This window comes from Lathyrus oleraceus, chromosome 1 (assembly GCF_024323335.1).
Source record: "Lathyrus oleraceus cultivar Zhongwan6 chromosome 1, CAAS_Psat_ZW6_1.0, whole genome shotgun sequence".
Lineage (NCBI taxonomy): Eukaryota > Viridiplantae > Streptophyta > Magnoliopsida > Fabales > Fabaceae > Lathyrus > Lathyrus oleraceus.
This window is the reverse complement of record NC_066579.1, coordinates 22,640,633-22,657,952: the sequence shown is the minus strand read 5'-3', so window position 1 is coordinate 22,657,952 and position 17,320 is coordinate 22,640,633.

The window sequence follows — 17,320 nt, the reverse complement described above, 5'->3', positions numbered from 1 at the left end:
ATAAGTTATATGTGATAATGCATGATTTCATTATATTTTTGTTTTCAATTGCTTTGATTATAAGTTATATCTGATAATGCATGATTTCTTTATTTTTTTGTTTTCAATTGCTTTGATTATAAGTTATATTTGATATTTGATGGTTTCCTTGGTTTATTACAGGTTAGACATGGCTGATGACCAACATGAGGAAGTTAGTAAAGTATCCGCGGAAGAAGAAATTCGAAGAGGCATCACAGTAATGCGAAGGGTGGTCCAAGGAAGATCTCGAGGCATCATACTAGATGTCTCTTGGAACAACCAGGGACAACTTATAGAACCTAATGGGCATACCTTAACTAGTTTCATCGGTGCACTAGTAAGGAATGAAATTCCCATTACATGTGATGATTGGAGAAATAAAGAGTTGAAAGAGTCCAAAGAAAAAATTTGGAGTGAGATAAAGGTACAATCATTTGGCCCTTAATTATACGGTATCAATTATGTTTTTTCAATTACCGATACTAACTATCAATCTGTATGTTTTTCTTAGCGATGTTTTAACATCGAAGAAGAAAGAAGAGGGTTTTGTATGAAATTGGCCAGAAAGCTTCTTAGAGGGTTTCGGACATTTTTATCATCCAAGTTCCTTAAGGATGCGGATGGTAATTTTGTGGATGCGGAGCTTCCTAGAAAATATGAAAGTTTGATATCGACTGAAGAATGGGAAGCTTTCAAATCCAAAAGACAAGACCCGACTTTTCAAAGAATAAGTGCTACAAATCGGGAAAGAGCATCAAGTCCCGCATATCCGTACCGAAAAGGACGTGTCGGATATGGACGCTTAGAACAATCCATGGTAAGTATTTATAAATTGCGAAAACAAATTTGTTCATCATATATTAGTTTTATCTGATCAAATTGTATGACTTAATGTGTAGCTGCAGAAGGAGGAAAGTTCAGAAACATCTCTTCCTGCACATGTTTTGTGGAAGGAAGCCCGTGTGGGCAAATCAGGAGTTCCTCAAGAAGAAGTTTTAAACGTATACCAGAAATGTGTAAGTATAACATTTTTTCATTAATTGAATAACATTTTTATACACAAATATTTGACAAGTATACGGTATTCATCTGATTTTTCAGGAGGAGCTGTCTCAGTCTCTATCTCCCGATGATACTAAGAGCATACTTAGTCGGGCATTAGATGTCCCTGAGTATTCTGGTCGGGTGAGGGGTAAGGGATTTGGAGTCACTCCGACCTCCCTCAGTGTTAAAAAAGGAAAGGCTCCTAGTAATCGGGAGCTTCATGCAAGATTGGAAGCCATGCAAGCTGAGCTTGATGCATTGAGGAGAGAAAGAGAGGCTAGCGCCTCAACGGTATACAGAGATGCTTCGGACAAAAACAGTATCAACTGTACCTTTCAGCCGAACATTCCAGAGGTAATTACATATAATTGTCTTAAATTGAACTATTTGCTTAAATTATGTATTTGACATATATACACATTAACGATTTCTTGTTATTATTGGTTTTAGGGCATTTCCCATTGTCAGCTGTATTTGTCGTCACCATACTATCGGATGGTTGGCAAGGGAAAAGTGCATAACGTTAGCGGAGTATTACTCCACACTAGAGAGCTCCCTGCTGGATGTTTGAAGGTATCAGTTGATATTGCAGTTGAGCCGAATGCAGCATTACCATATCCTAGCGATGATTCGGATGCAACAACGGTGCACGAAGCAGTAGGTTCGTTTGTTGCATGGCCGACAAACCTCATATGCGTAGGATATGAGGTATGCTTAAAACTTATGTTAACTTTAATGTGTAGATTCAAAGTTTAAAATTTATGCTTAAAATTTTACTTACATATTTTCCTTGGTTATGTTAAATAGACTCCCACAAAATCCAAATCAAAAGAAAATGAGGTTAGCAATGCCTCCGCACAACAAAAAAAGGAGGTTAGCAACGCCTCCGCACGGGTAAAAAGTTCTGGTGCTAAGAAGACCGTAGCTAGGAAAAAACCTACCACCAAGTATAGGTCGTGCCTCAGGACATTTCTAGAGATGACCGATATACCGACCGGAGGTGTTCGGAATGTACATATGGAGGTAGGGATTTTCGGCTTTGATTACGACCAAATGATTGGTAATGAAGACTTCATGCAAGTTTTTGGTCATGAAGAAATCGGCGTCAACGTTGTCAATACATATATTAGGTAAATCCGGTCTACTTTGTTTTATTAATTAAACAACTTATGTTAATGATGTTTACTTTATGTTAATCCGGTTTACTTTATGTTTCAAAAGAGGTGTTAATGATGTTTTTATATTAGGTTTTTGTATGACAAATTGATGCGCCCCAATGATTTGGACGAGTCATTCGGATTCTTAGCACCCGCGACCGTCAACTTAGGTTTAATCTTAAGTAGACCGCATACCGTGACGGAGTATGTTCTTCGGATCCTCATGGACAATAAAGATGCGGAGAAGTTGTTTTTTATACCGTTTAATACCGGGTTAGCATTTCATTCTAAATTCATCTATTATAATTATTTTCCAAGTTACCATCTAACATTTGCCTAATCATTACAGTGGACATTGGTTGTTGCTCGCAATCAATCCTATCCGAGAAATTGTGTATTATCTTGACTCGTTAGGAAATGATTGGACAACATACCCGGATATGAAGGACCTAATTGACACGTAAGTGAGAATGTTCAAAATTTTTCTTAGTTTATGTGAATTGTTCTAATTGCTTCATTTTTATTTTATTAGCGTCCTACAAGCTTTTCGGGCCCAACGAGATATCCAAACCTCAAGGAGGAACGCCAACCGCATTACATGGATTAAAGTGGCGGTATATTTTAATTACCACATTTTTTATTATATTAGTGATGACACTTGATAAAACTTAGGATTTATAATCCATATTTTTTTTCATGTAGTGTCCTCAACAACGTAATCAAATAGATTGCGGGTATTTCGTGTTGAGGTTTATGCGAGATACTCTTGCTTTGGGCCGATTAGTGATTCCCACCGATGTATGTATTTCTAACTTATGAGTTATTTTTATATTTACACATATCTCATATAATTAAATAGTTGGAATTAATTCAAAATATGTTATATTATTATGTAGTACTTTGAGGAATTCAAGTGTGCATTTTATACAAAGGATCAAGTGGACGAAATCAAAGAGGAGTGGTGTCAATTCATGATAGAGCTCAAAGTTTTTTCATAAATTTGTGTAATTAATGTGTACATTTGTAGTATATGTAATGACTTGTAAATGTGTACATAAATTTGTATATATTTTGATACATTTAAGGCAAAATTGGTTTGAATTGGTATATATATATATTTGTTAGCCAAAAATTGGTAGAAAAAAGGCCAAAATGGCATGTATAAAATGTGATAACTGTTTGTCAAAATCTGGTTGAAAACAGGTAGAAATTCTGGTTTATAAACCTGGGAAAAATGTGGTTTAAAACAAAAGCTTCAAAAATTTTCGTATACATTAGACAGCGCTTTTGCCTTAAGCGCTGTCTAAGGTATACCTAAAAAAATTAAAATAGTGGGGGCTTAGACAGCGCTTTTTGAAAAGCGCTGTCTAAGCCCCCCCCCCCCCCCCCCCTTAGACAGCGCTTTGGCCAAAAGCGCTGTCTAAGGTATACCTAAAAAAATTAAAATAGGAGGGCCTTAGAAAGCGCTTTTGGCCAAAGCGCTGTCTAAGGGGGGGGGCTTAGACAGCGCTTTTAAGATTTAAAAAAGCGCTGTCTAAACCTTTAGCAGCGGAGGTTTAGACAGCGCTTTAAAGCGCTGTCTAAGGCTAAAAAAAGCGCTGTCTAAGGTCTTGTTTGGCGTAGTGATTGAACCAACCTTTAGTACGGACAAACACTGTGACCACGTGTGTGTTAGCTTTGGCAGCTTCGTATCTAATGAATTTCATTGAAGCATCACTGAACAACTACCCAGATTGTAACACTGAACTCCATTTGGAACGTCTGATCTTAAACAGCGCCTCTAGCCTGAAATAGGTTGCTTGCACTAAAGCGGTTGTAGGTAGGTTTCAGATGCCTTTGAAGACATAGTTAATTGATTCCATAAGATTTTTTGTCATGTGGCCCCAACATTGACTGTTGTCGTATGCCCTAGTCCACTTCTCCAATGGAATACTGTCGAACCACCGTACTAAATCTGCATTTGACAATCTGATGTCTTCATGGTAGTGTTTGAAAGAAGATTCTGTTAATGCATAACCTGCGTTGACAACATTTTTCCGCAATGTTTTGTCTTTGATCTCCCGCATAAAATTTTGAGTGATATGTCTAATGCAGTAGACATGCGTCGACGTAGGATCCTGCCAACCATTATCAATGTTTTCGTAGACACTCACTATTGAAGGATGTCGGTCAGAGATCAAACATAAGTTAGGTTGAGGAGAAACGTGCAATCAGATATTTTTTAGGAAAAAAATCCATCCCTTAACAGTCTTCCCTTTAACGAAGGCAAAGACGATTGGAAAAATGTTGTAGTTGCCATCTTGTGCCACTGTCATTAATGACGTTCCTTTATGTTTCCTGTACAACCATGTACCATCAATTTGTATAATAGGTTTACAGAAAGCAAAACCTTTGATGCATGGTTGATACACCTCAAAAAAATCGTGGGAGACCTCGAAGACTGACTAACACACCTGGATGTGGAACAGGGGGGGCGTTTCAATCGGGCGGGTCATTGAATTTCTTGTCAATTCTATGTAATTTTTCATTATAATATAAATATAATTTTTATTTGCAGTATTTATTTTAATTAATTATAAATTTAAGATTAAATTAAAAAAAAATTAAAGGTGTAAGCGCCACATGCATTGGCGCATACACTATATAGCGTATGCATGCACCAATACATGTGGCATCAAGGCATGCATGCGCCAATGCAGATGGCGCCTACATGCATTGGTTTTGCATGCATGCGCCTGCACTATGGACGCCTCCTATGTACCTTAATTGCATGCGCCAGTTCAACTGACGCATCAATTAAAAAAGATGATTATTGTGGTATATTTTTTGAAATTTTGATTATTTTAATTAAAAATATTGGTTATTTTAAAAAAAATCACCAACAACTTGCAAATCGCAAAAAGGAAACAATTTAGATTATCGTTGAATCTTATTAACTTGTTTTACAAGTTATCTAAGGAAAATCCACCAATTTCTTATAAACATTAGTTGTTCATGTTTTTAGTTTTTGCATAGATACTATGACTCGTTTTCAATGCCATTATATATTTTGAAGATTAGAAGATGCTTGAAGAATGAAAAGAGCTAGGATTCTGAATGCATGAAAATCATTAGATGAGTATTAGCGAGCCAATTCATAAATGTTATGGCTACTTAGTTCGTTAAGTGAACTGATAATGAGATAAGTCATATAGTTCAAAGGGTTTTCTCAAACATATAAATAGAAACACTGATGCATTTGGTGTTGGAAATTGTTTTGCAATATTAGTTCCAAAATGACAAAAGAGTTAAATAGCATTTAATGCTTTGAATTCAATTTTTTAGTTATTGTTTTGTTTGAATTTTGAATTCAATTTTCATATCTTTTCATGAAATAGTGTCATATATGAAACATTGTGTTTTATGGTGAAATGGTGTTGTTTCATCAAAGGTTGCAAACTTTTGAAACAACATCCATATCTCCTATAAATATATGATTCTATTCAGAAAAATAACACAAGAACTAAAAACGAATTTCTCTTCCAAATTCCAGAAAACCTTCCTTGCATTTCGGGTTATTCACTTGTCTTGTGCAGACTCGAAATAAGGCTGACATTATCCTGAGTGTTCTTGCATTTTCCAACTCTAAGACATAATAAAAGAGTGCTTGAAATACTTTTAAGGAAAGTGATTCTCAATCACGATTCAGTCCTGGATCCATTTAATTTTACCGAATTTTCTAACAATCTTAAAAGTATTAGTAACATAATGGCTTCAGACGCTGTTGTTTCAAGCATCAAAGTGATGAACCAGGATCTTGTCAAGTTAGATCGATTTGATGGAACAAATTACACAAGATGGCAAGACAAGATGACATTCCTATTGACTGCCCTGAAGGTTCACTATGTTCTTGATCCCGACCTACAACCAATACCTGAACCAACAGAAAATGATTCGGAAGAACTCAAGAAGGAGCGCAAGAAACGCAAGGAGGACGAACTGCTTTGCCGTGGACACATTCTGAATACTTTATCTGATCGTCTCTACGACCTCTACACAGACAATCCATCGGCAACAGAAATATGGAAGGCACTAGAATTCAAGTTCAAGGCTGAAGAGGAAGGTACGAAGAAGTTCTTAATATCTAAATATTTCGATTTTAAATTCTTAGATTCTAAGCCCATTCTTCCCCAAGTGCATGAATTGCAAGTTCTGGTCAATAAAATAAAGGCAGTAAAAATAGACATCCCTGAGACCTTCCAAGTCGGTGCAATTATTGCAAAATTACCACCTTCATGGAAAGGCTACCGAAAGAAATTGTTGCACAGTTCCGAGGACTTCTCCTTGGAGAAAATTCAGAAACATCTTCGAATCGAGGAGGAATCGAAGGAGAGGGAGAAATCAGAACCCCCTACTCATTTCAAAACAAACGCTGTGACCAACAAGGGAAAGAAGAGACATGATGGCATAAAGAGTCATCTTGGACCAAAGAAAGAACATAACAAGTTCAAGAACTCTGGCGATCATAAAGGTCCAAAGAACGGATGTTTCGTATGCGGTAAACCTGGACACTATGCTCGAGATTGCAGACAAAATAAAGCAAAAAATGAGATCAATGCAATTCGATCAGATGATGACATAATTGCTACAGTGAGCGAAATTATGGCAATCAAAGGAAAAGTTCAAGGTTGGTGGTATGACACTTGTGCTACAGTGCATGTTACTTATGACAAGGCTGCATTCAAAACCTATTCTGAAGCAATTGATGGACAAGAGGTACAAATGGGAAATGAAGTCCGCTCTAAAGTTGTTGGAACCGGTTCGGTCGAACTTAACTTCACTTCTGGAAAGAAAGTTACACTTGTAAATGTGCTTCATGTTCCAGACATGAATAGGAATCTTGTTAGTGGGGATTTATTGGGAAAACCGGGTATTAAATCTGTATATGAATCGGGCAAACTTATTTTGACCCGTAATGGTGTATTCATTGGAAAAGGATATTCCGCAAAGGGAATGATCAAACTATGTACTAATGATAATATTATTAATGAAATTTCTAATTCCGTTTACATGCTTGATTCCGTTTCTTTATGGCATAATAGATTAGCACATTGTGGTATTAGTTCTATGAAGAGACTAATTAAATCTGGACTAATTTCATGTAATATAAAGGATTTCAAAAAATGTGAATTATGTGTTGAATCAAAAATGATTAAGAAGCCTTTCAAAAGTGTTGAAAGGAAAACGAAATTACTTGATCTTGTGCACTCAGATTTGTGCGAATTTAATGGCATGTTGACACGTGGAGGGAATAGATACTTTATTACATTCATAGACGATTCCTCTAGATACACTCATGTATATCTCTTAAAGCATAAAGATGATGCATTTAATGCCTTTAAGACTTATAAAGCAGAAGTCGAAAATCAATTAAATAAAAGTATAAAGGTCCTTAGAAGTGATAGGGGCGGCGAATACTTTTCAATTGAATTTGATGCATTCTGTGAAGAGCACGGTATAATACATGAATGTTCGGCACCACGAACACCGCAACAAAATGGCATGGCAGAAAGAAAGAATCGAACATATCAAGAGATGATGAATGCCATGTTGATGCATTCTAAATTACCCCTTAACTTGTGGGGTGAGGCATTATTGTGCGCCTGTCATATAATCAATAGAATTCCGTTAAAGAAAACTGGTATATCTCCATATGAGTCATGGAAAGGCAGAGCGCCAAATATCGATTACTTTAAAGTGTGGGGGTGTGTGGCATACTACAAAAACATGGACCCTAAAAGAACCAAGTTGGGTCCTCGAGGAATAAGATGTGCTTTTGTAGGATATGCACAACATAGTAAAGCATATAGACTCTTAAATCTAGAATCTAATGTAATTGTTGAATCCCGGGATGTAGAATTCTTTGAAAACCTTATCACAAAGGATAAAGGATCGGAGTCGGCCACTAATAAAGAATCTCATGAAGATAACTCTTCTCGGATTGTAGAAATACAAACTGAAGGCACTCCTATAATCATTGAACCACAACCCGAGCCTAGGATAAGCAAGAGAATTCGGAAAACAAAGAATCTAGGACCAGATGAGATTGATTCTCAATCTATTTCCTTTTATCTTGTTGAGGGAAATTGTAAGAACTTTGTTCAACGCATTCCGATTATTCTTCAAGTGGAAGATGATCCAAAAACTTATAAGGAAGCAATAACTTCAAGGGACTCCACTTTTTGGAAAGATGCTATCCAAGATGAAATGGATTCAATTGTATCAAACCACACTTGGGAACTTGTTGACTTACCTAAGGGATCAAGGCCCATTGGATGCAAGTGGGTGTTTAAGAAGAAATACCATAGCGATGGTACTCTAAACACTTATAAAGCCAAATTAGTGGCAAAGGGATTTAGACAGAAAGAAGGCATAGATTACTTCGACACATACGCACCAGTAGCAAGAACAACTACTATTAGATTGTTGTTTGCCTTAGCATCTTTGAATGATCTTATAATCCATCAGATGGATGTTAAAACAGCGTTCCTAAATGGAGATCTTGATGAGGAAATCTACATGGAACAACCGGAAGGCTACCTGCTTCCTGGAAATGAACAAAAGGTGTGTAAACTTGTCAAATCCTTATACGGACTAAAACAAGCACCAAAACAGTGACATCAAAAATTTGACTCTGTAATACTCTCAAATGGATTTATTCCTAATTCTTGTGACAAGTGTTTATACACAAAGACGTGCAAAACCACTGTAATATTCCTTTGTCTCTATGTCGACGATATGTTGATCATTAGTAATGATTTAAAAGGAATCTTAGAAACAAAGAAGTTTCTAACATCCACTTTCAAGATGAAAGATCTTGGACTTGTTGACACAATTTTAGGGATTAAGGTTAAGCGAAATAGTGGGGGTTATGAACTTAGTCAAACCCACTATATTGAGAAAATGCTTGATAAGTTTAAACATCTAAACTTTAAGGAAGTAACCACTCCATTTGATCATGCCAACAAACTTCAAAAGAATAATGGAAGATCAGTGGCTCAATTGGAATATGCAAGTGCAATAGGGTGTCTAATGTACCTAATGCAATGTACCAGACCCGACATATCATTTGCAGTCAGTAAAATGAGTCGATTTACTAGTAATCCAAGTAATGAACATTGGAAGGCAATTACAAGGATTTTTGGCTATCTACTGAAAACCAAGGACCTTGGTCTTCACTATGGAAGGTTCCCTGCCATATTAGAAGGATACACTGATGCGAGTTGGATATCTAATATTGGAGACCATAAATCTACAACTTGATGGATATTTACACTTGCTGGTGGAGCAATTTCTTGGAAGAGCAAGAAACAAACATGCATTACACTTTCGACCATGGAATCAGAGTTTGTGGCTCTCGCTTCCGCCGGTCAAGAAGCGGAATGGTTGAGGGATCTTCTGTTGGAAGTTCCATTGGCTAAAGACAATGTCTCAAAAGTGATGATACATTGCGATAGCCAAGCCACATTAGCAAGAGCATTCAGCGAAGTGTATAATGGAAAGTCTAGACATATAGGACTTAGACATTCGTTCATAAGAAAATTGATTAAGGATGGAATCATTTCACTCACCTACATACGAACATGCTATAACTTAGCAGATCCGTTTACTAAGCCACTGGCCAGAGACTTAGTACGAACAACCTCGAGAGGAATGGGGTTGAAACTCCTTAAATAAAGGTTCCGACAGCGGCAGCAACCCAATCTTATGTTAACAAAACATTAACTTCAAGATTCAATGGGTAACAACAAGTCGTTGAATTGGATGTAAGTCAAGAATTTGGGAAATAAGGTTGACTGTGTTGAATTGAGGGTTGAGGTTTCCAAAACCTCTTAATGAAGTTCATTAACGAAGAAGAGTATCTATTGGAAAGGATGCTATATGAACCTCACCTATGTGAATTTTGAGATGGTGCCGTCTCAAAGTGAGAGTTGGAGTTTCTCTCATGAAAAATTCATGAAAAGGATAGCATATGGCCATAAATAAGTGCTAAGCGAGATATGTAAAGGAAGAACCTTTAAAGAGTGTGTGTAAGGTAACGCCGGTCTGATCCCATGGATTAATGGTTTAAAAGCTTTGCTACCAAACATTCCGATTAAACTTTGCGTTATCCTCACTAAGGTTAAGTTTAAAATCGAAAGATACCTAACTGTATTAACACTTTTTATATTTCACTATCTGGAATGATTTTTGTCATTATTAGAACTAGTGGGGGATTGTTGGAAATTGTTTTGCAATATTAGTTCCAAAATGACAAAAGAGTTAAATAGCATTTAATGCTTTGAATTCAATTTTTTAGTTATTGTTTTGTTTGAATTTTGAATTCAATTTTCATATCTTTTCATGAAATAGTGTCATATATGAAACATTGTGTTTTATGGTGAAATGGTGTTGTTTCATCAAAGGTTGCAAACTTTTGAAACAACATCCATATCTCCTATAAATATATGATTCTATTCAGAAAAATAACACAAGAACTAAAAACGAATTTCTCTTCCAAATTCCAGAAAACCTTCCTTGCATTTCGGGTTATTCACTTGTCTTGTGCAGACTCGAAATAAGGCTGACATTATCCTGAGTGTTCTTGCATTTTCCAACTCTAAGACATAATAAAAGAGTGCTTGAAATACTTTTAAGGAAAGTGATTCTCAATCACGATTCAGTCCTGGATCCATTTAATTTTACCGAATTTTCTAACATTTGGAAATGATCTTAACATATATTAATACAAAAGAATAGGAAATAACAATGATTCAAGTTTAGAATAACTTCATTTGTGGTTGTAAGTTATCGGACAAAAGGCTAGATTTAGAGTCACAGTTCATTGTCAAAAACTAGATCATTCATTTATTCTTAGGCTATATTTTTTACGGTTTCTTCTTCAATTTAATATGTTTTTGGAGTCTCAATTGATGTAACTAACCTAGCAGTCATTCAATTTAATTAAAAGACAAGTTATATAGTATTATTGTCATAGCAGTTGAAAGCTTGACATATACACTATGTTTGATGGTGATGATGCAGAGAGGAGAAAACTGTATTTCAACTCTTAAAGAAACAAGAAAACATGTAGATACATCATATGATGTTGAAGTGCCCTTGTGAACAATCAATCTCGCACTTCTAAAATAGTGATATTTTAATCTACGCATATAACTAATATATAAGATTTATAAAATAATAATTCCAAACGTAACATAAACAAAAGTCTTAACTAATTATACTCTATGTCGTTTCATGTCACATACTATGACTTTTAAGATTTTTGTGTTGTTTCATAAACGGTATGACAATGCTAATGCATGGTTCTATGGTATGCGCTATTACAAGTCGTAGCGTCAACCTTGAGTGACACTAACATGTAACATGTGCTTGTACATGATTGGATTGCCCCTCAATAAATAAGTTTTATATGTCAACTGCAGCGTCGGTCAGCAACGCTAATAATTTACACATCATTGTGTAATGTCAGCCAACTTTAACGCTACACTTTGCCACGTGGTTACTTATGATTGGATAGAAAAATGTTTGTCTGCCATACTTCAGTGTCTGTCCTAACCGACACTAATGTATGACACTTCGGCATTAGCTCTCTTTTAACCGACACTAACTTTATTGCATGTTTCTATTAGCGAAGCAATCAAGCTAGTTGAAGCATTCTTCCCACTTCCCTTTTTTTCTGTCACACGAATCCAGCAACTATGACTTGGTTTCCAAGGCTTTTTAACACTATAAATAGTAGTTGAAACTAATACAACTTAAGCCATATATTTATATTTTTGAGAGCTTTAATTCTTCACATTAGAAGATTATTGCATTGCGGTTGTTATTGAGTTTGAGACACTTTATTTTAATTTTGTCAGCATTTACTTTTCCGTTCAAGTTTTCCTTCAGTTTATTCTTGTACCAGATTCAAGACTCCGTTTGAAGCAAGTTCTTATTATTATTAATATTATTTATTTCTTTTCCTTATTCACTTTGCTTGTTATTTTCTTGCCTTATTTTAATTGTTAATCTTTTGCCTTACTTTTATTATTATTTTCTTGTCTTATTTTAATTTCGAAGTTTAATTTATTTCATCGCACGTTCGTAATTTTAATTGAATCGTCTATTATGTTTAATTCTAATTTTCAATCTTTCGCTTTATTGTTTACCATGACCATGTCCAGCTAATCTATTAGTGTTGGAATATGAGGATCGTTGATTCAGCGGTACTCAGTATGTTATTTCTTTAGGCTTACTATCGGGGTTGTTTTGGTTTTTATCTCAATTTTTCGAAAATTAAACTAGTCAAGTTACTACAAGAGTCGTTCGGTACCTAAGGTAAAATTGTTAAGTTTTTTATTAATAAATACCGCAAGAGCAGTCTCTTAGTTAACTAGGAGAATTTGATATTTCTAGAAATTGATTTTAAAACTATTTTCGAACGCATTTATAACTTTAGAATCCAGTTATCCGAGAGAAAACTGAGAACCCTTTAATATTAAATTTTCCAATCAAAACCGCTTTTTTAACTAAGTAACAAAATCTAATTTCTAAAAAAAGTTTTCACTACTTTAACGCAAAACGCACCGGACACGCGAGAGCGAATGGTATAATTTAAAGAGTAAAATCTGGTTCCAAATACGCGAGAGTGACAGTTCCTTTTTAATTAATTCTTTTTCAAGGAAGAAAACATTGTCCCATAAGTAGTTCTACTTATGAACAATAAGAGTATTATTGATCGATGAGAGCCACATTTCAGTATTAAATTTCTGAATTCATTCAAGTATATTATTTCCACTTTGTTGTTCCTATTCCAATTCTTTTACGAACGTCTTAGATAAACACCACTACAATAGAAAACGATAGATTGACCATTAGGTCTTTGTGGGTTTGACAACCTTTTATATTACTCTGATATGCTTCGTATACTTAAGAAAAACACCCATAATGTTTTTCTAAAATAAAAAAAAAAAGGGTTAAATGCACTTTTGATTCATCTATGTAGATTTTTTTAAACTTTAATCCTCCAATAAAAAATCAGCGTTTTAATCCCTTTATTTAATATTTATTTGATTTTTTTAGTCTCCTTCATATTTGTATATGTGACGCTTCATTTTGTAACGTGACAATGTCGTTGTGGCGTCACATCACAAATTTTACCACATCAATTAAAAATATATTTAATATTATTATTTATTATATTTAAATTCTGAAATTCTTAATTTTATTATTTTTTATTATTTAATATAGGATTAAAATATGTTTGTAAAATTAGTCCCTCAAATTTTTTTCTTAAATTAGTTGGTAAAATTAGTAGTTCAATTAGTTGATAAATTAAAAAATTCCCATTCACGTTTTTTTGTCTATCCTACAATTTAACAACGATTTTTACAACCTAACGACCGAATTAGCGATGATCTTAGTGACAGTTTATTACTTAACGATTAAATTAGCAGCGGTTTTAGCAGGAAGCACCAAAAATGTGGATGAAAATTTAGAGGAGGACTACTCTTTGAAGATAATTTTTTAAGGGACTACAAACATATTTAACTCTTTAATATAAATATATTTTAGGGTTAAATATGTTTGTCCTCCTCCCAAATATCTCAAATTTCGTTTTTAGTCCCTCAAAATATTTCATTCAAAGAATTGTCATACTAAATTTTTTTATCCACATTTTTGGTCCCTCATGCAACTTCGCGGCGGTTTTTACAACTTAGTAATTGTATTAGTGATGATTTTAGCGACAATTTATTACTTAGTGATTGAATTAACAACAATTTTAACGACGATTTTTATATTAGGGACTACAAGTATAAATGAAAAATTTTATGCGGATCATTCTTTGAAGAAAATATTTTAAGGGACTAAAAACAAAATTTAAAATATTTAGAAGAACGACAAACATATTTAACCCTATATTTTATTGAAATTATTAAGTTATGATGGACATAAGCCAAAATTTGGTATCAAGGAGATTTGAACACGTCCCTTTGGTTGACAAAAGCTCAAATTGATAAGACATTTTTTGAGCTTATAGCTTATAAGCTCATATGACAAAAAATGACATGTTTGATAACAGTCTTTCATCACGAACTTATAGCTTATTTTACTACCTTATAATTTATTTTTCATACGCTATTTTAAATAACATTTTAGTTTAACTTATAACTTATCATTTTTTCTTTCATTTTTGTCCTTATTATTTTAATTAAAATCCATTACCATCATTTATAATTTATTTTAATTTAAATAAAACAATTATATATTAAATGTCTTTTATGTCATTTTAATTTATCAACTAATTAAATCGTTAATTTTACCAAACATTTCAATTAACTTATCAATTATAAGTTATCATTCATCAACTATAAGTTATAAACTATCAATCATAAACTATAAGATATCAACTAGCTTATCAACCAACTACAACCAAACAGAAACAAAGTAATAGTTTTTACCAACTGATCTACATTTTCTGTTTGGTATTCTTTTCAATATTCTTTATTTATCAAGAAACTTAGTAACAACTAGAAGAAGTTTAAGTTTCATTGCAGTTGTCAAAAATCTTGTGTTTCTTTCCATTTCAAATTCTTGTAAAAAATCTAATATCTCATGTCTATTGTATGCTTTTCATTCATTCATGTTTCAATTAACTTTACTATGTTATCTCATTACGATGTATCAATGTTTTCCATGAAACAATTGCAAGTAACAATTGAACAATCCCTCTAAGTTTATGCTGCTAGATAAATGTATACTTCTCTCATTTTTGTTTTCACGGAATAGTATCATAGACTATGAAAATGAACACTATCCATTTACAAAAGTTGCTAAGCCTTTCGTATGTAATAGAGGCAAAGTTGCTAAGCCTTTCGTACGCAATAGAGGCAAAGTATTATTCAGTAGAAGATCTGACAGATTCAATCTTTGCTTCAATACATCATGGCTTCCCAATATGTAACAAAAATTAAGAGAAAATAATAATTTTAAGCAACATTAAACATAAATTTAGAGGAATTGTTCAACTGTTTTGGATGGTTACCTAGTGCACTTTCACATCAACATACATGTTTTGATGATTTTGAGAATACAACAACAAAAGTCGGTGAAGCAATGGCTAAGATTTTGAATGCTTCTTTGCAATTAACTAGCAATGCTATTGACATGATTAATGTTGCTTCTGAAATAGTTAAGAATTCTGGGAAATGTTGCTCCCTGGTGAGAGAGGAGAGTTTGAACCACTATTGAGTTTTGAAAGGAGTACGTGTGAGACAAGGTGTTTGAATAGTCATTGAGAAGATTTGATGGAGGGAGAGGGTTCAAATGCCTCCATAGAATTATCAACACCACTAATTTTAATTTCCAACCAAGTCGAAACCAAACACCATAGATCTATCGCCACCGAACAATAGTAGAACAAGTGAAGATAAGTTTCTTCTTCACGGAAACAGTGGGGACAACAAGTTTCTCTAACCACATGCCTTCTAAAAAACTTCATTTTAGTTCGGAGAATATTGCGCATAATTCTCCAACCCAACACGAGCATTTTACCCGACACTTTCGGCTTCCAAATATCATTCAAGACCTTCTAGCAAATGGGATTCAAATTAGAACCTACAAAAACCAAGTCAAACAACCAACGATAACAATATTTAACTGTGAATCCGTTCGGGTCCCTCCACCAGACGAACGAATCAACTTCACTCCGACTCAACTCAATCCCCTTCAAAACCTTTTCCAAATCCAACAACTGCTGTCTTCCAACACTAGACAATACGTCCAAATTTTGCCCTAAAAACCAAGTCTAACCCGAATCGTTCCAACCACTCATGTCTGCTATTTTTTTGTTTTTCTCTCAACATAACTAAATAATTCAGCATTCTGCTCACTAAAAGAAACCACAAAATATAGAAAATTAAGATAAAGATCGTAACAAAATTCCACTTGGTCTTTGACACTGTATCAAAGTGTGTGTGGACACTATAAAAGCAACAAAATGAACTTAAGGCAACAACATATGAGGTGAAAAATGGAATACTGAGGAAATGAATAATGATACCTCATACCATCGTTTGAAATTGCGGACCGCATCACTTGATGCGGCCGCAATATTGCGGTTGCGGCCTAAAATGCATCGGCAACAGATCGCAATTGCGGTGTGAATGGAAATCACACGCACCAACCGCATCATTGCCACAACGTTGCCGCAACGTAACGGTAATTACCGCAACAGAATCGTGTTTCCACCGCAACAGGTGCAATACATGATTCTTATACATAATTCAATTTTGATTTAAAAACAAAAGTAAAGAATAAGAATCTTTTATGCTGGAAATGAATCTAAAAAGCAGGAATATTAGTTTTATATCCAATTTTCTTCTGCATCAAGATTCCAAATACAAAAATTAATTACTTTATGTCATTCTATCTCCTCTATTAAGATTCCAAATACAAGAAAAAGTTCCATCTATACTGTCTTTGCTTCAATAATTTACATTCACTAATTCATAAGCTTCAAGACTTCATGTTCATCTTCTTCTCTTTTGGTTGTATTTTGTGAAGCAGAACTGAAAAAACTCACATTTTCTTCTCCAATTTCATCCATTTTAAGGTATGAACTTTGAACTCTAGCTTGTTATTCTAGTAATTTGTGATAGATTTCCTTTTAGGATATTCTTCATCCAATGTTATCCATTGTAGTAGATATATGGTTATTTGTTTTTTTCATTTCTGTTACAAGAGTGTGAGACTCTGAGAGAGAAATAGAAAAAAAAATTACTTTATCATTGTTGTATTGTTGTATTGGTGGAGTGAGAGAGTGGAGTAGTAAATTTTATCGTTATGTTATTTCTTTTATTTTATTGACTTTATCACTTATACTTTATCATTTGTATTTTTTCTTTATTATTTAAAATTTTAGCTAAAATTTTAGTGAGTAAGCAGGAGGGAATTTAGAAAGTGAAACTAGAGAGAACAAATTTTAGTGAATAAATGAGAGGGGATTTATAGAGGGAATAAATTTTATTAGTTAAATTTTTAAATTGTATTAGTGAATAAATGGAAGAGAATTT